The following is a 24,064-nucleotide window of genomic DNA, read 5'->3' as shown; positions in this document are numbered from 1 at the left end:
TACTTCCCCTAATTAAAGCCTTAAAACAGAGGAAAGTAACGACCTTCAACTACGCAGACGACCTGCAGCTTTCCTTTACCATAGACAATTCCACGGAATCCATCTCCAATTTTCAGGACACTATGGTGTTCATCAGCAATTGGATGGATCATAACCATCTGAAATTGAACCCCGGAAAGACGGAGGTACTACTGATAGGAGATAGTTGTATCTCCTGGGGCCCTCACTATTGGCCAGCAGAATTAGGGACGTTCCCTAAACCCTCCTCTTCCGTAAAAAGCCTAGGGGTGACCATTGACAAAGATCTGTCCCTAAACACTCAAGCAGGCACAGTTGTCTCTAAATGTTTTTTCCAGCTGCGGAAGATCCAAAAGATTCACCACCTACTCTCCCAGGCAGCACTGATACAAGTTGTGATTGGCCTAGTCTTATCCCATCTAGACTATGCGAACTCAATCTATCTAGGCCTCCCCTCTTATCAGATCAAGAGGCTCCAGCTTGTACAGAACCAGGCGGCAAGATTGATCTACCAGCAGCCCAAGTGGCAATCGGCCAAAGCCCTGATAAAAAAACTCCATTGGCTCCCACTGCTTCAGCGGGCCACCTTCAAAACCGCCTGCCTCACATTTAAATCCCTAAATTGTTATAGCCCAATCTTCATCAACAAACTGATCTTGAGGTACGAGAGGTGTGGCACCGCGGCCAGGGCGACTGACGCTGGAATCTGGGGACCACGGTTCGATCCCCGGCTCTGGCGGCAGGTTAGCCCAGCACCATGTGACTCTGGGCAATAGCTCGCTTAATCTTCCCGACGGCCCCCAGCGCCTAGAGACCCTTACGGGTGATTGTGCGCTTTACAAATGTGGACTTTTACTTTTAACCCGCGATCTCCGTTCCAAATATCAAAACTTGTTGGTGAGCACAAAATTCAAATGCAAACGACATGGTGGGTGTCGCTTTGGATATTTGGCACCACAATTATGGAACTCACTCCCATGGGAGATCCGTTCTTGCCCCGATCTACTTCGGTTCAGAAAGCAGCTTAAGACATGGCTGTTCATACAGGCACATGAGTAATTCGTCCCTTTAGAAGTCATGTCAGAACAGTCAAATCGCAACTGCTCAAAATAGCGCCATGAAACCTTGGTCAAAGTGCGCTTTACAAATTGGTTATAACATAACATAACATAGAGACATGAAACACAAGAAAACGAAGGTGCAAGCACCCATCATGCAAGCACCCATCCATGTGCCTCATGGCACAGTGTCAAGTGCCTACCTACTCAGTTTCAGTATAGCAGCTGATATGGGACTGTTCCCATCAATCACATCACACGTGCTCACCATGAAATAGTAAATCAGTTCCCATTCCAATGGTTTGGGAAAGCTTAAGACTATGAAAGTAAAGTTACATATTATTGAAGATGTCCATCCTGTTGCTCAAAGACTTAGACAAATTGCTATTCATTTGCAAGAATCGGTTGAAAAAGAACTGGAATCTTACTTAAGCATGATAATATTGAGTGTTCCACTGGTCCAAAGCCATGGGTTTTCCCAGAGTAGTAGTGCCTAAAAAAGACAGTGAAGGAGCTGTACGCATATGCGTTGACATGAGTCAGGGAAACAAGGCAATTGAACAAGACCGACATCCAGGTCAACTAATTTCTGACATGATAACACAATTAAATGGTGCAAAGGTGTTCTCTCACCTTTATTTAAATAAAGGTTATCATCAGTTGAAAATCGAAGAAGATTACAGGTACATTATATCCTTTTCTACACATGTTGGTCTGTTTCGATACAAAAGACTACATTTTGGTCTATCATCTGCTCTAGAACTGTTTCAAGACATCATTCAATGTATCATACATCCTGTTATGAATATGTTCAATTACAGCAATAACATTTTATTTTTCGGTGCTATATAAAAAGAGCACGATAAAGCTCTTACACAAGTATATAGTTTACTTGCAGAAGCAGGTTTGACTTTGAATACAGACTAGTGTGAGTTTCATAAGACCAAACTTGGCCATATCTTTTCTGATGGGGGTGTGATACCAGATCCAGTTAAAGTACAAGTGCTGTCAAATACTGATCCCCCACAAGATGTTTCAATGGCACGTTCATTTCCTGCAATGGTCAGTTACTGTTCCAGATACATTCAAGACTTTTGCCACTGTAAGTGCTCTATTGAGAGACTTGATGAAAAAGAATTTTAATTTAATTGGTTATGTGAATGTGAGAAAAGTTTTAAGAAAATCAATCAAGCCATTGAGAATGCTACTGAAATGGCATACTTCAATCCGCAGCTTCAAACAGAGGTTGTTGTTGAGGCTAGCTCAGTCGGGTTAGGCACTATCCTTGCACAGCAAACACCTGAATACTCAAAGGCATATTATGGCATATGCAAATAGAAAGGTGTCCCAAACAGAACGTGCTTACTCACAACCTGAAAAGAAAGCTTAGTCATTGTATGGGCCTGTGAAAATGTGCATGTATTCCTGCATGGGAAAACGTTTACGCTGTTAACTGATCATCAAGCTTTACTGACTATATTTGGCAATCCAAAAGCCGCAATTCCTCTTTCCATTGAATGATGGGGACTACGGTTACAAGAGTACAATTATACGATTGTGCATGTCCAGGGAAGGATCAGAACCCTGCTAACTACTTTTACAGAGTGCCTATACAATGTCATGGTACTCCATCTGAGACGGCTGAAGCCTATATTAATTTCATTGTAAAATCAAACACACCATCTGCTACTTCATTAGCCCAGATTATCACTGATAAAAGCCATTATAGTGCCATGTTAAAGTTGAAGGTTATAAGTATACATCAGACATGAAACCAAGACCCTTGACACTCACCAGTGATGGTGAATAACAGAAATGCAAAAATTTCAAGGATTACCTATCCATAACTCAGGAATAAGTTATGCTACGATGGTCGAGAATTCTGATTCCGGACAGTCTGCGACAGAAAATAATTGAAGTGGCCCATGAAGGATGTTGTGGAATCATTGCCCCAAAATGAGGTCTCCGAGACTGAGGCTGTTTTCATTATCTTGATGACAGTGTTGAAACAGACTTAAAGGCCTGTCATGTATGCAACTGCCTTTCCACAAAAACTACTCCCCACACCTTGAACATGTCAGAACTCCCAAAGCATGCATGGGAGAGAATAGCTAATGAATTTTTGGTCCACTCGACAATAGGCATCACCTGCTGGTGATTATGGATGAATACTCACGATTTCCAATAATTAAAGATCTTTCATCTACTACTCAAGAATGATTCATTGAAAGACTAGGAGGCATCTTTGGGAAACGGAGTGTTCCAGCTATAGTGAAGTCTAAAAATGGCACGCCTTTTAAAGTTGAAAGTTCAAAGATTTCTTGGAGCTTTTGTACATGAAGCATCAGAAGAGCACACATCTGTGGCCACTGGCTAACTGACTCGTTGACCGTTTTATGAGTACGCTAAAGAAAGTAGTGCAACGTGGTACTCTTGAGAAGCTTGATTTGAAAACTGTGTTGAATTCTAACTTGAGAGTTTATTTTTCAACACCCCAGTCAACCACAAGTGAAAGTCTTGCGGCATTGATGTTCGGGAGAGCAATGAAAACCAAGTTTCCTCAAAGGACCAATCAGAGAAAGGAAGATGAGAAAAACACTCATAAGAAGGACTTACTAACAAAGAAAAGATGAAAGCATATGCTAACCAAAGATGACATGCGAAGAACATCATCTTTAAGAAAGGAGATCCAGTGCTCGTACAACAGATGCGGAGAAGAAAATCTGATGCTCCATGTTATGTTATGTTATGTTATGTTATTTATTATTTAGTATAGCGCAACGGTTACTCAAAGAGAGAATCCCGGCGCTTTAGGTAAGGTGAAGCTGGTTTCAAAATAACACAACACAGATAAAAACAGTTTAAAAGTCCACAAAAGAAACAGGGCTACTGGCAGACCTATTGAGAGAACAGCCAGGTTTTGAGGCCTTTCCTAAATTCAAGAAGACTGGTCGCCCCCCGCAAGGGGAGCGGTAAAGAATTCCACATCTGTGGGGCCAGAAGACTGAAGGAGCGGCCACCTAGGCGAGCCCTCTTCACACGCGGAACAGCCGCGAGAAGTAAAGATTCCGATCTCAACGCGCGAGTAGGGTGGTAGAAAGTGAGTCTCTTTCGAAGATGTTTGGCTCCCACCGCATGGAGAGCTTTATAGGCCAGGGTCAGCGCCTTAAAGGCAATCCGTTTGCGGATGGGTAGCCAGTGTAGTTTCACCAACAACCCAGAGGCGCTGGTACGTCTACTTAGGCCAAAAATGGCCCTGGCCGCCGCGTTCTGTGCCACTTGAAGCCTCTGCAGCAAATACTCTGGTAGGCCCAGGTACAGACTGTTGGCATAATCCAGCCTGGAGCCTATCAGGGCCTGCACCGTCAGCCTCCTGTGATCCTCGGACAGGAGAGGCAGAAACTTCCGCAACATTTTTAGCAAGCCAAAACAAGTGCCAGTTACCCCCAGAATCTGGGCTTTCATCGTCAGCCCCTTGTCCATCTTGACCCCCAGGTTTTTAGCCATGGGAGAGGAGCCGGACGGAGGGAACATGTCGATGGGCCACCAGGCCTGCCAGCTAGGCTCCGAATCGCACCCGAAGAAGAGAACCTCCGATTTATCGGAATTGCACTTGAGGCTGTGCAGTTGGAACCATGCAAACACAACCCCAAGGCAATTCTGGATACTCTCCCCGTCAAAGTCAGCCCCCCTCTCACATGAGAAGAGGAGCTGAGTGTCGTCGGCATACGACACGATCCGGGCACCAAAAGACTCCGCCACCGCCGCCAAAGGGGTCATATAGATATTAAAAAGGGTCGGGCTCAAAATAGAGCCCTGAGGGACCCCGACTCCCAAAGGCGGCATTACAGCGGTGTCCGATGATGTCCAGATCGTTTGCCGGCGGCCGGCCAGGAAGGAAGAAAACCATTTGAGCACCGTCCCCCGCAGGCCAATCTCAAAGAGTCTTGCGAGCAGGCCCTCATGGGGGACGGTGTCAAAGGCCGCCGACAGGTCCAACAACACCAGCATGACTTTGCCCCCGGAATCCAGCACCCCCTTGATGGTTTCCGAAACCTCAAGGAGCGCGGTCTCGGTGCTGCGGTTTGAGCGGAAGCCTGACTGGGAGTCGTGCAAGATCTCATGAGACTCCAAAAAGTGATGCAGAACCTTTTCAAGTGGGTCTACCAAGGGACACATGGTGCCTGCCCTGCACTCTGGGAAGTCTATTTCCAGAGACTTGCATTCATGCAACCGAGCAGAAGGAGCACCTTTTGACACAAAGTCAGCATTGCAAGAATGCAAGTTGTGAGTTACTAAACAAGCACTTGAAGGTATGAGATCTGCAGTGGAAGCAGCAGCCAACGAGGGGAGTGAAGGATGGTGTTAACTCCCGTGATTGTAACACACTACAAAACAGCCTGCATGCAAAAAAACTTTCAGCATATGATTTAAGATCTACGAAAGCATTATGGAATTAATGTATTTTGCTGAAAATACCCTTTCAATCATAGCAACATGCAAGCTTAACGGGGGGCATGAACCAAGTGGTCCCTTGTTTTTGTCAACTAATGCTTTATTAAATGGAAATGCACCATGATGCCTTTTTTCTAAACACCAGCAACGTGAGAACTGTGATTGCGTGACCAACATTGAAACAGGCATAGACTGCTGAAACGCATCTGTTGGAGCAAATAAATGATACTAGAAACCTGTGAGTCCTCCTGTCTCTTTTGAGACTTTGTTGAATTACATATATATACATATATATTACCTATTGTCGGTCGCCAGTAGATAGTTATAGTTAGGACCTAGTTTCCATAGGAAATCCGCAACATTCTATTGAGAATAACTTTGGCGCCGGTGGACGAATCTTTGCGAATTTCTCAAAGAAGATGGCCTGCTCCGCTCCGCTCCTTCCCTGAAAGTTTGGGGGGGATTCGTCAAGTGGGGGCTGAGGTAAAAGGGGGGTCCCAAAACGTGTTTTCCCCATGTTATTTTCCATAGGACGTTTAGACACGGCTACAGCTCGAACGGCTGAATGGATTTATAAGAAATTTGGTAGAAAGGTAGAGTCCGGCTCGCAGATTACGCTTTTCTTTGAATGGTGTAAATCTGTTCAGTAGTTGCTGAGAAAATTAACTTTGAAAAAATATATATTGGGCTACATTGGGCTATATATATGTTAGAGCCCAAATGTAGCCCAATGTAGCCCAATGTAGCCCAAAGATGGCCACCAGAGCCAAAAAAAAACAAATGTAGCCCAAATATCAGCCAGATGTAGCCCAACTATAGCCCAATGACAGAATGTCCCAGAGTGTTCTAAAGAACAACTAGAGCGCTAACAGTCTTACTTATGACAAACGTATGGCACACCTGAAGTCATCTTGATTGGAATAAAGTGTTAACACTTAAAACATTTAATTTGCAAAGGAACAAAATGAGGGGGTTCATTTTGCCATAGAAATTATGATTAGTGCTGAAGAAAGAAAAATTAGGGCACATTTTGAGTGACTTCTCAAATCCTCTTATATTTCATTAAAAAAATTCTGATATGCAGTCTCCCAAGATGGCCACCAGAGACAAAAGAGCCCAAATGTAGCCCAAATATCAGCCAGATGTAGCCCAACTATAGCCCAATGACAGTAGTTAGGACCTAGTTTCCATAGGAAATCCGCAACATTCTATTGAGAATAACTTTGGCGCCGGTGGACGAATCTTTGCGAATTTCTCAAAGAAGATGGCCTGCTCCGCTCCGCTCCTTCCCTGAAAGTTTGGGGGGGATTCGTCAAGTGGGGGCTGAGATAAAAGGGGGTCCCAAAACGTGTTTTCCCCATGTTATTTTCCATAGGACGTTTAGACACGGCTACAGCTCGAACGGCTGAATGGATTTATACGAAATTTGGTAGAAAGGTAGAGTCCGGCTCGCAGATTACGCTTTTCTTTGAATGGTGTAAATCTGTTTAGTAGTTGCTGAGAAAATTAACTTTGAAAAAATATATATTGGGCTACATTGGGCTCTATATATGTTAGAGCCCAAATGTAGCCCAATGTAGCCCAATGTAGCCCAATGTAGCCCAAAGATGGCCACCAGAGACAAAAAAAAACAAATGTAGCCCAAATATCAGCCAGATGTAGCCCAACTATAGCCCAATGACAGAATGTCCCAGAGTGTTCTAAAGAACAACTAGAGCGCTAACAGTCTTACTTATGACAAACGTATGGCACACCTGAAGTCATCTTGATTGGAATAAAGTGTTAACACTTAAAACATTTAATTTGCAAAGGAACAAAATGAGGGGGTTCATTTTGCCATAGAAATTATGATTAGTGCTGAAGAAAGAAAAATTAGGGCACATTTTGAGTGACTTCTCAAATCCTCTTATATTTCATTAAAAAAATTCTGATATGCAGTCTCCCAAGATGGCCACCAGAGACAAAAGAGCCCAAATGTAGCCCAAATATCAGCCAGATGTAGCCCAACTATAGCCCAATGACAGAATGTCCCAGAGTGTTCTAGAGAACAACTAGAACGCTAACAGTCTTACTTATGACAAATGTATGGCACACCTGAAGTCATCTTGATTGGAATAAAGTGGTAACACTTAATACATTTAATTTGAAAAGGAACAAAATGAGGGGTTTCATTTTGCCATAGAAATTTTATATATATATATATATATATATATTCACTGAAAAAAACATAGGTTTTAAACACGTTATAGTTAGGAAGTAGCATTTAAAAAACCTATGAAATTCACTGAAAAAACCATAGGTTTTACACACGTTATAGTTAGGAAATAGCATTTACAAAACCTATGAAATTCACTGAAAAAACCATAGGTTTGACACCAATTATAGTTAGCTGGAAATTTTACTCGCATAAAACCAATGAAATTCCCACGTTATAGTTAGTTGGACTCACTATAACTTGCGCGTGCAATGCACTGCTGATGACGTCACATATTACATCACTCATGACATGGTCAGTGACATCAGTCATGACATCACTGATGACACCTTCCTTGTGACAGAGTGACAGACCTCTTTTCACTGTAATGTAACCCTTGAAACACATATTCAAAAATAGAAACTAAATTTTCAAAAAAATGGAGATACCCATACCAGTTACAACAACCAATTCAATAATTCCACCATCTATATACACATCCACTCATTGATCAACAGTTCTATATAGTCACTCGTACATATACTCACTCATGATATGTAGTGATACACCTATACATCCTGTTACACACCGACAGTCATCCAAAAGATACTCTCACACATATTCACACATGCAAATAAACTATTGAACATCCATTTATTTGCATATACAGCTATACACACACAACCACCTTACTTCTACGGAAACTTACACATACTTACTCTCTTAAACAATAACTTATAGAAACACATACTTATCTAAACAGGAACTCTTACAATCTCTTTCTCTTACATATACTCACTTATATACATCAATATTCACATATATTAGATTAAAACATATGTAGTTACTGATAAAGATACTAGTGAGACAGTCATTCACTCACTAACACACATATACACACTCTTCCACCCATACAGTCCTGCACATATGCTGTCTTCAAAACACATACAAAGAGAGAGTCAGTCATTCATGCATCTATGTGTTAAGTAATACCCCCACCAAACCATACAAACACTCATACTGATACTAACAAAAACATCTAATAACCCATATACATACGCATGTAGCTACTCACCAACCCATGCAACCACTTATACAGAAAGTGAAACACTAATACATATATTTAAATATTTAAACATTACTCTCTAATATATGTATTCACTAAGATACACTTAATAAACCAGTTAACCAATCATTTTTTTTTTTAAAACATCGAAGTAATCACTTATTTAAACATTTATTCTTCCATCAACTTTTACATATACATATATAACACATATTTATTTTTTAAAAAGACACACATTCACTGGATAGTGTCATCAGTGATGTCATGACTGATGTCACTGACCATGTCATGAGTGATGTAATATGTGACGTCATTAGCAGTGCATTGCACGCGCAAGTTATAGTGAGTCCAACTAACTATAACGTGGGAATTTCATTGGTTTTATGCAAATAAAATTTCCAGCTAACTATAACTGGTGTCAAACCTATGGTATTTTCAGTGAATATGTGATCAAGGGCGCCTGAGCCCGAAACGCGTCATCTGTCGAATGTTGTTGCTGAAAAGGTTATATTAAAACATCTTGCCTAAAAGAAGTGGTTCGCTTCTCCTTCTTCGCCGCCGAGGTTCTTGGTGGAAGTGGACGGAGTGGATACTTGTGATATATATATATATATATATATATATATATATATATATATATATATATATATATATATATATATATATCCAAACCTCCAAAACATTCAAAAGGAAGACGAGGCACTCAAAGCTGTGTAACCAAGTGGATTTATTTCTCACTCATCGCAACAAGAAAATGGTCTCATAGGACGCATTTCGGGTACTGCCTTCTTCAATATATATATAGTAAAAAAATTATAATTTTTTATTTAACAGAGGGGGAGATGTAGTGTCTTGTGAGTGAGAAATGATAGAACCCTTTTGGTTCCTGATAGACTCCTTAGCTCTGTGACGCAAGTGTTAGAGCGGAATGCAATGAAAGCTGGTTTAGAATGTTGAGTTCACAGTTACATGCACATGAATAAAGACGTGTAATACTAAACTCCGTGTGTGGCATAGTAAATGTACAGGAATTTATATAGCGCAAATCACCAAGCGGTCTCTAAGCGCTTGCTTAGGGAACCCGTCCTGGTATTCCCCTGTGAGATAACCCCGTCAGGGTATCCGCAAGGTGAAAGCCAGGCATCCCACCGCGAGGGGCCGTTGTGGAGATTAAGCAAGCTATTGCCCAGAGTCGCAGAGTGTGAACCCGTGAATCGAGTAGGCACCGGAGCGAGAATTGTCGAGTCCATGGACATTTTAGGACTCAAGACCCCGCCGAGCCGGGAATTGAACCCTGGTCCCGGGCTGACCTCTGCTTCCAGGTCTGCCTCCTCTAACCAGTGAGCCACACTTCTCCATAGTCACTGGTGGGTGCCCAGACTCAGAAGGACGCTACAGGAGGGACACACTATTTGCTATCAGTTGATGGCCCCTTTGGTGTTAGTGAAACCACTGATATTAAAGAAGCACTTACTTATCTGTTGCTCAAAAGAAGTGGGTGGCAAGCAACATGGCGCTTGAGAGCACCATTGACTTTCTAAATAGTCTTCTGGATGATTATGGAATTCTAAGATGCTGAATGTGTGTTCAGTGGCTCTCTGTATGATCCAACTGGCATATTAGTCTAGTGCATTTGCTTTCACAAGCTGTACTAGGGAGCATGTTCAACGTGGGTGAGACATGGAGCATGATCCATAGTTGTAGGGTGTTGATGGTATTGTTGTTGGGTTTGAATCTTTGTGTATGCTACCAGTTGGTGTAATCCTAGTGTGTTGTCCTTGGTTGCGCCTTCTGTCGCTGTATACTCTTCTACTCTGCCTAAATTGTTGAATGAGTATGTGAGCCAAGTGGACCTCCAGGTGTCAACCCGTGCGCCACCACTGTTGCGCCGCATTTACAATGCGGCGCGCCGTGGCGCACGGATGGGCAGATGTGTGCCGCATCCCTCGGCGTAAAGGCGGTGCATTGGTGGAGTCGTGTTGCAAGCGGGACACGGCTCCAGCAAGGCTCAGAGGCGCCCTATGACTAACTTGCTGCGTCACTCCTTACGCCTGCTTCATGCAGGCGCAGGGTTTTGACGCAGTATGGCCTTAAAAGTGATTCTGTGAAATCTTGTAGATTTCACTGCGTCACTTTTACGAGGTGTTCCTGCGATGGAATTCACACCCTGCGCCGGAATGCCCACATGAAACCTGACGCAGGTTTCATGTGGCGCAGAGCTTTACAACGTGACACATCTTCCTAGATGCGTCATGATGTAAATAAGGCGCAACGTGGTGCATGGTTTATGCCGCCGCTGCGTCACAGAAGTGACGCGACGGCGGTGTAAATGTGTCGCAAGGGGCTTGTAAATCTGCCCCTGAGTACCTGTCCCCAAAAACGATCCCTGGTGGGCCCCACCTGCAACCACCGGCTCAAGTTAAGGTCCATCATACGGCAGTAGATCAGTGGATGTCTAAGGGGCATATTACCAACAACTAGCGATAATTATCGCTATGTTGGCTTAGCGGCTATAATTTTATCGCTGTGTAGCGACGAGTTCTATCGCTTAGGAGCCTTGATATTATCAAGGTTTATCTCCTAAGCGATAAAAATCGGCCGAAATGCATGAATATCGATGAAAATTCAGCGATATTCATGCATTACCGAGCAAATGCTCTTAGCCATGTTATCCACCTCCCATTGGATAAGATGGCTAAGAACTGCTCAGGGCAGGTGTTAGCTTTTGGAGATATTCGCGCTTAGCGCGAATATCTCCAAAAGTTGGTAATAGGAGATAGCGATCTTAGCGACTGTTTCCAGTCGCTAACATCTTGGCACGCCCACTTTGCATGTCATTAGTGATAAATTTCTCTGACATGCAAAGCGGGGCCCAAGATGGTCGCTATCTCCTACTAGCTGTCGCTAACTGGTGTTAGCGACAGCTAGGTAATAGGGAGATAATTTTATCTCCGCTTTCTTGGCTTTTAAAGCCAAAAAAGCTGAGATACATCCCTTGATAATGTGCCCCTAAATTCGGATGATCAGGCGATTGAATTCTAGAGAAAACATTTGTTACTGATCGCGTGGCACATCTACAAGGGGTTATGGCACAAAATATTCGAACTGCTGCTTTCTGGCATTCCTAAACGCTTCAGGCTGAGCTGTTCCTCAGAAAAGACAACACTGGACCTAATATCGTCTTCCTTAGCAGCTGCGTGTGCTGTGTATTCTGCCCGTCTGGCTTTGTCCGGGTGCTCTTTTTGATGGCTGGCAAAGATTAATCTCGAGATGAAAGATTCGGTGTGAGAGTGCGAACTGGGAAGCAGCGCCCACGCCGCGCGCACTTCTGAAATAACATGTCTGCAATGTATTTTAAAACTGGAAGCAACGCCTCAGCTGAAATCACTTAAACAAAAAGATTGCAGCGAGGGGCATAATGCAAGAAAGTAATAAGGTTTAAAGCAGGTCACAGACCTTTCCACGCTCCGCTGCTCCGGAGTGAGATGCATTATTTAATGGTCTGTGGTCCCCGCTGATGTAGTCGGGATGAAATAGATGATTTTGTTCGAAAGAGCATTAGAAAAGAAATATACAACGCCGCTTACACTGCCGGAGACCCTTTGCTGCTCAAGGCCAGTGCTCTGAAGGTTTCCCTGCAGACAGAACAGCAAAGGCGTTTTTGAAATGGAAAAGTCCCGGCCGGTGTCACATACAAATGATAATCATGCGGTCCTATTGCATTCGACATTAGATTGCTGCTCGTCGCAAGCACCAAATGGCAGAGTAATAGCGAGCGAGCCTCAATGCAGAACCTGTGGGGATGGGTTTTTGATGGACCAGCTTGGGCTGTAAAGTGTGATGGGTCTCTCTGTCACCAGGTTCTGCTATTAGAAGGGCTCTGCTGGTTGGGCGAGGGAAGCCGCACAGGCGGCGCCGCATGTTTCTACTGATGGATGCTGCCTCTGGCCTCAAAGCACTATTTGTGACTTGCACAGTCAATATCTATTCAGGAGGCGGAGGCTTGTGGCAACATTTCATAGGGAATTACAATGATGCCCCCCGAAAACAGGATCCGAATCTGGAAATGGAGACACCTGGGGGCAGATTTACAAGGCCCTTGCGTAATTTTTAACATGGGAAAAGTGACGCAAAAGTGGCGCATGGGGATTGTAAATAAGCCCCCTGGGGTATTAGGGGGGAGGGGCGAGTGCCCATGTCCTGAAATAGAAAGCGAGAAAAGAAAAGTTACAACCATTTAGTGATAATTTTTGTTCGACTTTAGACATCACTAGTATTTTTCATGATTTTGATGCTGATCGTGGATTGCACAGTAAAACTGCACACAATTTCATTATTTCCATGCAGCAGATCTGTCTCAGTACCATGCAATTATAAGTTAAACTCATTTGAATGGGGAATTACCATGTGGGACAGATTTTTCTGTTGCAAAACTGCAGGGTATTCTCAATTCCATGGTGATTCACACGTGAATGTACCTTCTGCCATGAGCAGTCCAGGATCTACGCGCATCTGCTCCCACCATGGTGTGGTGATGGTGCTTACAGAGGAAGAGAGGCTGTAAGTTAGAGTAGGATGATGGATAAGTCTGTTGCACTAGTGAGGTTGGTCTTTTTCGACTCCCATAATAGGAAGATCTTCTCAATATTTATTTATTTATTTAGAAGTTTTATATAGCGCTAGCCTGACCGGAGATTATCGGAGCGCTTCACATCAGTTACAGGGCAGAACAAAAGAGAGCAATATATAATACAATAATGCGAGACGTTCCGAATAAGAGCAATAATAATGTCAAAGATGAAGTGGTCCATTTCAGGGTCTTGTTAACACCGCATCAGAGAGGAGTGAGGTGTCAACTTCAGCACTCCGACTGCTCCTATCTGTTCGCTAGGGATCGATCGAGGAAAGGAATTTTGAGCTGACTTTTGAATTTAGCGAAAGAGGGCATAGTTCTGATGTGGGGGGGAATAGAGTTCCAGATTTTGGGCTCATTTCCGGCGAAGGACCTGGCCGCGTTTTTTTGTTTTTGTGATTTCAGCGAGATGAGTAGTAGGGTGTTAGAGCTTCTGAGGTTCCGGTTCTGACCTGCTTTTTTGATTTTTTTTTCAATAAAATGTCTCACTTGTGTGGTTTGGATAATTCATATTGGAGGTACACATCATAGAGAACTGAGATTCCAAGGGCTCAGTATCATCTTTTGAAATGAAGGTTTGCCCAATGCCATGTGCCAGTGGTGAGCTAAAATGGAGTCAACCAAGAAGCCACATGATGAAACTGGAAGTGCACTAAAGGTCAAGGTGTCAGACTATGTCTCCTCTAGCTGAGAGAGCATTTTTGGATTATTTTTTGGGCAGTCAAAATTACAGGGGACCAGGATGGTGGAACGGGAAGAGAGACGGGTTAATGTCAGACACTGGATTAACTCCTTAACCGCGGTCAGATTTACCGCGGTGCGCTGCAGATTGTAAAAACCTGTGGTTCATGACGAGCTCAGCTCGTAATGAGTGTACGAGAGGTGTACCTCATGACGAGCTGAGCTCGTCATGAGCGTCGAATCGGTTAAAGCAGGTTCTTATCATGTGAAAAACCAACAACTACCCCAGGTTGCTGAGTGCATAAAATCTGACACATTCAGCCTATCTTGCCAACAAAGAAACCTAGATCACCAACAAATTTCCCAGTCAGGAAGATGAACCACAATGATTGAAGGCTATCTGTTAGAAATGGGGGTCTCTCGTTGGCTGGGTAGGCACTCTGTCCAAATAGGGGCCCTCAACCAATCCTAGTCAGGGTAAGTACGTTACACACAAAAGATAACCCGTACTCACCACCTTGGTAGCTTATCACAGAGCAGTCAGGCTTATCCCCAGAGGCACTGTGTAAAGTATTTGTACGTACACATAGTAACACAGTGACATCATCACAAAAGTACTCCACACCAGTTTAGAAAAATAGCCATTCTTTATCTGAGTAAAACAAGACCAGAACGACAAAAATAAAGATAAACAAATCAAGTTATGAATTCTTTACGGTTAAATAAAGTTCTATTCTTAGAAGCCAAAAGCCCCAATTGGGGCCACAAGGTCAGGCTTGACCGGGTCCAATCTACAAGTTCAGTTCGGCTATGAGGGAATGTGGACCGTATACAGGACTCGGGCAGACCCCAGCACAGTACCTGGGATATGTTGAAAATCAGTGATGGTGCAAGTGTCAGTTCCTGGAGGCGCTGAAGGATCGTTAAGCCACTAAGGCCCAGGGATGATGCGCGGCGTGGGGTTAGGTGATGCATCGGCTGCTGGTGAGATACATTGGTTCCTTATTCCGGTGCGGTTTTGATGATGAAGTCGATGGCCAAGCCTCGAGACCTTGGTTTTGCGGCATCGAGGTCACACCACTGGTCCATAGCTGTGGTGCCACAGTCGGAGCAGTTCATCACAGACATTTGTGGTGTGGTGTTCGGAACTCCTGCACTGGTGTTTTTTTGGAGGCGCTGTGGCGTTTTCAGAGCCTCCATTGTAAGTTGCAGTCTTTACATGAAGCTGGAACCACTGCTTCAGTGCAGGCAACGGCATAGCATCAAAGTTGCAAACAGGCGCCGGATCCGAAGTTGCTTATCGTTGGTTTCTTCTTGTAGCATGGAAACTCACTTCAAGGACGCAGGAACTGGAACTGGCACCACTTGGCAAGTAGGACACTCAGCAGACGAGTCCTGGTACTATGGGTGAAGTCTGCTATGACCCTGAGACTTCCAACAGAAGGCAAATCAAGCCCTTGGAGAACCTTAGAAAGCAGGATGTAGAGTGCAAAGTCCAGTCCTCTCACTCCCAGGACAGAAGCAGCAGGCCAGCACAGTTAAGCGCACAAGAAAGTGGAAGTCCCTCCTGGCAGACCAACAGCTCTTCTGTCTTCAGTTCTTCTGCCTGGTAGAATGTCCTCAGTCCAGAGGGTTCCAAGTTTATGGTGTCAGGGGTCTGGTACTTATACCCATTTTGGCCTGTGAAGTAGGGAAACTTCACAGAAGGGTCTTTATAGTACACAAGACCCTGCCTGTCTTGGCCCTAGTTTCAGACACTCTACAGGGGGGTATGCAGTTCTTTTTGTGGGGACAGGCACGGCCCTATTCAGGTGCAAGTGTCAGCTTCTCCCACCACTCTAGCTCAGGAAGACCCATCAGCTGGGTGATGGACCATCAGGATATGCAGGGCACACCTCAGCACCCTTTGTGTGTGACTGTCGAGCGTGAATTCACAAAAGCTCAGCCATTGCCCTACCCAGACGTGTATTCCAGGGACCAGTAGAGGCACAGAATGGTTATGTAAGAAGATGTCAACTTTCTAAAAGTAGCGCTTTCAGGCCTGCAGTCTAAAATCCAAACTTACTAAACCATGTATTTCTAAAGAGACACCAAACTCCAATCTTCCATCTGTCCCCAAATGGAAGATACCCTTGTAAGATGATACAAGGTGACTCCAATGCTAACCTATGGGAGAGTTAGACTTTGCTGTAGTGAAAACGAGTTTAGCCATTTTTGAACTACCAGGTCATGTAAAACGTAAAAACACATGTCTGACCTTTTAAGTGCACTGTACTCTGCCCATGGGGCTATCTAGGGCCTTCCTTAGTCGGGCCTTGCATGTAATAAAAGTGAAGGTTTAGACCTGGAAAGTAGGCAAAATTGCCAGGTCAAAGTGTCAGTTCATAACTGCACCTACAGGTTCTGTGGTGGCAGGACTGAGACATGTTTGAAAGGCTACTCATGTGGGTGACACAATCCATGCTGCGGGCCCACTAGTAGCATTTGATTTACAGACCCTGGGCACACATGGTGCGCGGTACTATGGAGGGACCTACTAGTAAATCAAATATGCCCATCATGGAGAAACCAAATGCCATTCCATTTTAGACACAGAGCACGTGCACTTTAGCACTGGTCAGCACTGGTAAAGTACCCAGAGTCCGAAAACTAGCAAAAACGAACTCCTGCACACAGTCAAAAACAACAGGAAGTCATAAGCAAAAAGACATGGGAAACCATGCCAACATATGCCAGGTCTAACACTAGCTAAGTGAGGAGCACCTGGAAGTCTTGAATGAACGTGGCACCACCATAGATTTACAGAAGATTTACTGCCTGATGTACAAAGCATTTTTGCCATTGCAAACAACCCAATTTGCTGAATCAGGCCATTTGCGACCGCAAAAATGCTTTTTTAATGTATCATTGTATAAAATGATCTTATTAACTTGTTACAGAATCGTAACTTGTGTTTGTGACCTAAACCCAATTTGGTATTTGGAAGGACAGTGGTAGGGCGTCCATTCACAATACCAAATTGTATGGTATGTCTTAATGTTTTGTACCTGAATTACAGTCGCAAACATAAATGCTTTACAGACTTCTGAAAGGTAATGGTAACCATTCGCAAATGAAAAGGAGTCCCCATGGGGCCCCTTCCTCTTTGAGAATGTGAAAAAAATATTTTTCAAGAGCAGGCAGTGGTCTGTTGGACCACTGCCTGCTCCTAAAAATGAAACTTAAATGTTTCACTTTCTTTTGTTTTTTAATGCAGCCCGTTGTCCTTGAAGGAAAACAGGCTGCATTAAAAAAAATTGCTTTATTTAAAGGCAATCAAGACATGGTAGCCTGCTGACCCCAGCAGTCCACCATCCATGTGATGCCAGAAATTCCGAGTGGGCCACAAACTGCAACCTACCTCATTAATATTCATATAAGGTAGATCAAGTTGCGAAACCACTAGGAACTGCTGATTAATAGTTCCAAGGCTTTTTACATTGATTAGGTAAGAATCACAATTTGGGAATCACAATTCTTAGTTTTTGCCCATCTGGCCCTCAGTTTTGGAATTGTATATAAGAAAAAGGTCTGTCATTGCGTTTGTATTACATTTATATAGTGCTTCATTCCTCAAATGAGGCAATGAATGCATTAGTGGATGTGTTGAATGGGTAGTAGTTGATTTCAAAAGCGTTGAATTGTAGTATGACCCATTTGGGAAGAATTTCGGTGTCATGTATGGTTGACCAGAGTGGTTTTGCATGCAGTGTAGAAAGTGAGAACATGTGCATTATGTTAATTCATATGTCTGTCTGGTGGGAATGGTGTTAATTGTGAGTGTTTCCCATATGAGAAGCATTTTGGTGTTGTTCATGATGAGCATTAAAATGCACTTCCTTTGCCACTGCAATCGTGTAGCTGCGCACACTGTGTCACTGAAACCAACCTACACCTTTCTGATAAGCTCTAACTAGGAGAAAAATTGGTCCTGGATTGCTTGTGTTCCAGTTCAGGGAGGACCTGGCCTGAAAGTTTGGTCCAGACTGTTCCCATTGGAGCTGGGGCAAGACTGATTTGCAAATAACGGAGTCCAAATTGAGGTGACATGCTGTGCAAAATAACAATGGTTTGGGAAGCAGCCTGAGTTATTACCAGTTCAATCAATCAATCAATCAGGACACTTGTAAAGCACACTACATCCCCGTAAGGGTCTCAATGCGCTGGGGGGGGGGGGTGCAGCTACCAATCGAAGAGCCTGGTCTTGAGTAGTCTTCTGAAGGCCAGTAGGTCTTGGGTCTGCCGTAGGTTGGTGGGGAGGGTGTTCCAGGTCTTGGCGGCGAGGTGGGTGGAAGATCTGCCTCCGGTAGTCGTTCTTCAGATGCGGGGGACAGCAGCGAGGGCGAGGTCGGCGGAGCGGAGCTTGCGGGTGGGGGTGTAGAAGCTGTTGTCTGTTGAGGTACGCTGGGCCGGTGTCATGGAGGGCTTTGTGTGTGAGGATGAGGAGTTTGAAGGTTAACCTCTTGTTCACTGGGAGCCAGTGTAGGTCTCTCAGGTGGGGAGTTATGTGGCTGCGGCGGGGGATGTCGAGGATCAGATGTGCTGAGGCGTTCTGGATGCTTTGCAGCCATCTCAGGAGCTTGGCCGATGCTCCTGCTTAGAGTGTGTTACCGTAGTCCAGCCTGGTGGTGACGGGGACCTGGGTGACTGTTTTTCTTGTTTCAGTGGGGATCCACTTGAAGATCCTACGCAGCATCCGGAGGGTGTTGAAGCAGGAGGAGGAGACGGCGCTGACCTGCTTAGTCATGGTGAGGGTGGAGTCGAGGATGACCCCTAGATTGCGTGCGCGGTCTGGGGGTGTCAGAGCAGTTCACAGTGTGGTCGGCCACCAGGAGTCTACCCAGGCCGGAGGGGTGGACCCAAGGATGAGGATCTCCGTCTTGTCTGAGTTCAGCTTCAGTCGGCTGTTCCTCATCCATTCGGCGACAGCCTTCATTCCTTCATGGAGGTTGGTTTTGGCTGTGTGAGGGTCCTTGGTGAGGGAGATGATCAGCTGGGTGTCATCGGCGTAGGAGATGATGTTGAGGTCGTGTTGATGGGCGACGTGGGTGAGGGGTGCCATGTAGATATTGAACAGCATCGGGCTGAGGGACGAGCCCTAGGATACGCCGCAGATGATATTGGTGGAATGGGAGTGGAAGGGGGGAGGCGGACGCTCTGAGTTCTGCCGAAGAGGAAGGATGTGGTCCAGTCCAAGGCCTTTCCTTGGATTCCGGCATCGTGTGTGCGTGTGCGTAGGGTGCAGTGGCAGACCATGTTGAAGGCCAGGATCGGAGGTAGATCTTTCAGAGTAGCTGCAGCCAAGCTGTGGAACAGTCTGCCAGCCGATATCCGCCAAATCACTCATCTCCTACCCTTCAGGAAACGAATCAAAACCTGGCTCTTTCCTCCACCCCTTTAAGCCTGCCAGCCATAGTTCAACCCCCCCCGCCTATAAACCCAGGAGTAGCTACCAGCGCCAGGATACCTGCCAGGTGACAGCCGCGCTTTATAAATATTTTAAATAAATAAATAAATAAATAAGGCGGCTGACAGGTCCAAGAGGATGAGGGACGCTGTTTCTCTCTTGTCTAGCAGGATCCTGATGTCATCTGTGGCAGCAATGAGGGTTGGTCTCGGTGCTGTGGTTGCTGCGAAAACCGGTCTGGGATGGGTCCAGGATGTCGTTGTCTTTGAGGTAGCGGGTCAGCTGTTTGTTGACGATTTTCTTGGTGACCTTAGCCGGAACTGGGAGCATGGAGATGGGCCGGAAGTTCTTGAGGTCCTTGGCGTCCGTCTTTGGTATCTTGAGTAAGGCGTTGATCTCGGCGTGTTTCCAGCTTTCCAGGAAGGTTGCTGTCTCGAAGTAGATGTTGATGATCTTGCTGAGATGGGGTGCGATGAATGCGCTGGCTTTGTTGAACTTGTGGTGGGGGCATGGGTCAAGTGGTGAGCCCGAGTGGATGGCCTTCATGATCTCGGTGGTGTCCTTGGAGTTGACGTTTGTCCAGGAGAGTAGATGGTTGGTGCGTGTGGTGGTGGTGGGGCTGGTGGTCATCGGGGCGGTCGTGGTGTTGAAGCTGTCGTGTATGTCGGTGATCTTGCGGTAGAAGAAGGTAGCCAGTGAGTCGCATAGGTCTTGTGAAGGCGGGATGTTGTTGGCGTTGAAGCAGGGGTTGGAGAGTTACTTCACAATATTGAAGAGCTCCTTGCTATTATGTGCGTTGTTGTCTAGGCGGTCCTTGAATGAGGTCCTCTTGGCGGCTCTGATGAGTTGGTGGTGTCTGCGGGTGGAGTTCTTGTGGGCTGTGTAGCTGTCCGGTGATCGTTCGAGGAGCCAGTTCTTCTCCCGTTTTCGGCATATTCTTTTGGAGGCCTGGAGGTCTTCGGTGAACCAGGTGGCTGAGGTTAGTTCAACCAGTTGCGGAGGTTATTTCAAACAAACGTTTCAGCCATCACTTTTTTTATACTTTAGTGCGTTGCTCTAAGTGGGACGGGTATGCCCAAAAGTGGGTCCCGTGCACACTGTGTCACTGGACTGGGGTGTCCTGAGTAATTACCAGAGGCTGAGATGAACTCAAGCATTCCATCTATCACTTTTTTGTATACATTTTTTTGTAGACTTTAGTGTGTTTATGAGAGAAATTGAATGAAGATATGTGAGAGCTTGCTGCATATGTGGATTTGCCAACCGCCCCAGCAGGTAAACGTGTTATTGTCTTGATGATGCTTGATTTGTACACAACAAGCTCACTGGGTCACACTAGATTACAGGAAGCCAAAGTAAACTCTTCAGAGGTTCCCTACGAGTCACTGAGGCCATACTAGACACACGATGACTACATGCACCAACAGGAAAGCATCTCAAAGCTCCATTATAAGTAATCAAACGACGACAGCCAGGTGCACACTAGATACAGGTAGCCACGACAGAAGACAAATCAGTCCACACAAATGAGATGTGACCCTCCTCGAGGAATGCAATCAGTTCTAGCAGTTAGATGAGTGACCAGGGTCATCCAGGAGGGGCACAGGGGTAACCTTCTGGCAGGCACATGAGGGAAATGTAGCATTTTAGAATGCTCTTTAGGGACTGCCCACAAACCAGGTCAGACTGATTTGCATGTGGCCATGTCTGAACAGGGGTGGTGGAGTGAGCTAAAGAATGGTGATGGATTAAACCCAGATCAGTTGACTGGGGGTGAGTGCTTGCAATTTTCAACATTCCGTCCATCATCCCCTTTGGTTCCACAAACCATAGGGCAGTATCCGCAGGTCTGCCTTGGTCACTGACACCCAGGGCCCTTTATCAGCCTTGGTGAAAGATCTGCAGGGACCACCCAGGATTGTCTTAAGAAACACCCCTCACAGTTCCTCTCTTCTCGGTGCTTCCTAGAATCTGCAATACGCCCAATTAATGAAACTATGAATTCACAGCTTGTTAATCCTGTATAGCACCACCTCTGAATTGGGAAACAATGCGCACCCCAGTGCACAACAATCAATTTACTTGATTTTTTACCAAACCCTTCATCAGACGAGGAAGGGTCCTGCCTCAGTATAATTAATGAAATTCTATCTTGTGTAAGTGTGGTTGCCTAAAGAAAATTCAGTAAGCAGCATGGAGCACACTTATCTTTATTTCGGTCATTAAGACTAAATCCACTACATCCTGGTTTCTTCATTATCTTACATTGGGCAATATTTCGACCACAATAGCACCATACCAGTCTGTACATGCCCTGTGGGCAACAGCACAAACCAGATGAGTCAACTAAGTAAATAGGAAGTAATTCAAGTCACTGATGATGGTGCACAATATGTGGGAAAGACTGAATAAAATGCACAACTGTCTATTGAGTCATAGCAACTCATCTCACTTAATGATGGTGATAACAAGGCCTGGATGAAATTTTAGTTACACTAGAGTTTCACATTACTCTTGGTATGCAAAATTACAAAGTTACGCAACCACATCTGCTTGAGCAATTAAGAATAATTTGGGGCTAAAAGTCTATCACAGGAGCACAGGACAAATTAAACAAAAGGTAGCAAGCGGTTGCTGGCTACTGCTGTTCATGTCTTGTAGCATTTCCTGCTATTTTCTTAGTGCAAAAAGCATCCTCTGTCCCATTTGCATGCAAGGGTGCATTTAAAATAGTGCTAACTGCTGGATTATGCTTCTCACTTTATTACGCATTTTTGTGGTAATTACGCTAGAGAGAATTATGCCAGTTAAACCCACCCCTGGTGATAACCATGATAGTAAATTCTTCATAACGCATAGGATTCTAAATGTTCCCCGTGAACTGCATATCTCTTAAAACCTCTGCATCTAATAACATTGCAGCTGCCAAGTTGATGTTGGATTTTACAAAGGCATTTTATGGTGACAATAAGCCTGCAAGCACATTCTAGAGCGGCAATGATTCCTTTCATTTTTATCTCATGCAATGGGGTGACATTGAAATAGCTTAATGTTATTCTAGTATTTCACTTCAACGTATATAATTAAAATATCTGCCTGCTCTACTTGTGATGCAGGCATGCTTAACCAACACAAGGCTCAGGTGCACGGCATAAGATACATAGACAAAATGCATCAAAGCTGTACGATACCATGTAAATGACCACCCCAAAGGCCAACGGCGTAGAAGGAAATTTCCCAAGGAGCAATCCGTCATCGCTATCCAATAAAATAATGTCTCGACAGCAGTCCGCGCGAGCACCATTCCTGGAATGGATTCCAGAGCCTGTAATTTTCAAGTCATCTTATATGTCCTGAGTGGTAGGACATGATCCCATGGTAGGGATCAATAGAGACTAATTATCTTCTGAAATAAATGCTGGTATGATAGTGCAGGCAACTTCAGTTACTTGCAAGGACCAAATGCATTAGAAATTATAATGCCTCCCGCAAGGTCAAGCCCAGGCGGCAATGTCATGGCCTAAGACGCTGTGGATGCGGCGCCTCATTAGAAGGTCTTGATGCGCGCGGACTTCCCGGATAAAGACGCCGCTGATTACAGTCTTGACGAAGGGTTGCGTAAAGCTAAAGTGATCTCTGGTTGCAGTGTCAATGCGCTGTCGGGTGATGATGAGATGAGGTTACAAGTAAACGCTGCATTAATCCAACACTGAAGTCTGCCTGTCGTTCCAGTGTGGAACCACTAGGAGGACCAACGGATCAATACTATGGCACCAGGTTACGTAACCTTTCACCTCTAGGTCATCCATTCAATTCTGACCCAGACTTAGTAGTGATTAAAATTCATTACAATTTGCTGATTTGTTGAGCGGCTGGGACACATGTGCCCTGTTATCGCTGCGCCGGACTCCATTTCACACAAAGCCATCGTGTTGGACAAGGGTCTATCGATTTTGCTATTTAATTACGGTATTTGTTGACTCTGCACCAGGCCAGTTCAGATGCTTCTAGCTCTGTACGGTACTTTTGGATACAATCATAATGCTTGTTAGTAACATTTTGGCTACCAGACAATGTAACCATATTTATCTCCTTTCTTCAAATGAAACTGATTTACCAGGTGCTTTTGGCTGCAAGAAAGGTCATTTTAAGGTTCGAAAATCCAAATGCCAAGCCCATGTGTGCAGAAGGGATTAAGGCTCCAGTGGTTTTATCAGCTGGAGAGGCACTGAGATAAAAAAGAAACATATTTCGTGAGGAAAATGGAACGAGAAAAAAACTAACAAATGTGGTCATGTTGCATCTGTTGCTCTGTTGTCAAAGTAAGAAAAAATACATTTTAGGTCAAATATTCAGGAGTCGTACCTAATGTTGATACAGCATATGTTTCATTATTTTGAATACAAATGTAAAAAATACAAAAATAATGCATACCTTTTCTACGTGGGCCATCAGAGAATCCTACGTTAATACTGCACTGTTTTGGTACAATTCTCCAAATTTAGATATGTGT

The sequence above is a fragment of the Lissotriton helveticus genome, chromosome 5_1 (assembly GCF_964261635.1).
Source record: "Lissotriton helveticus chromosome 5_1, aLisHel1.1, whole genome shotgun sequence".
Lineage (NCBI taxonomy): Eukaryota > Metazoa > Chordata > Amphibia > Caudata > Salamandridae > Lissotriton > Lissotriton helveticus.
This window is presented reverse-complemented; position numbering follows the sequence as displayed.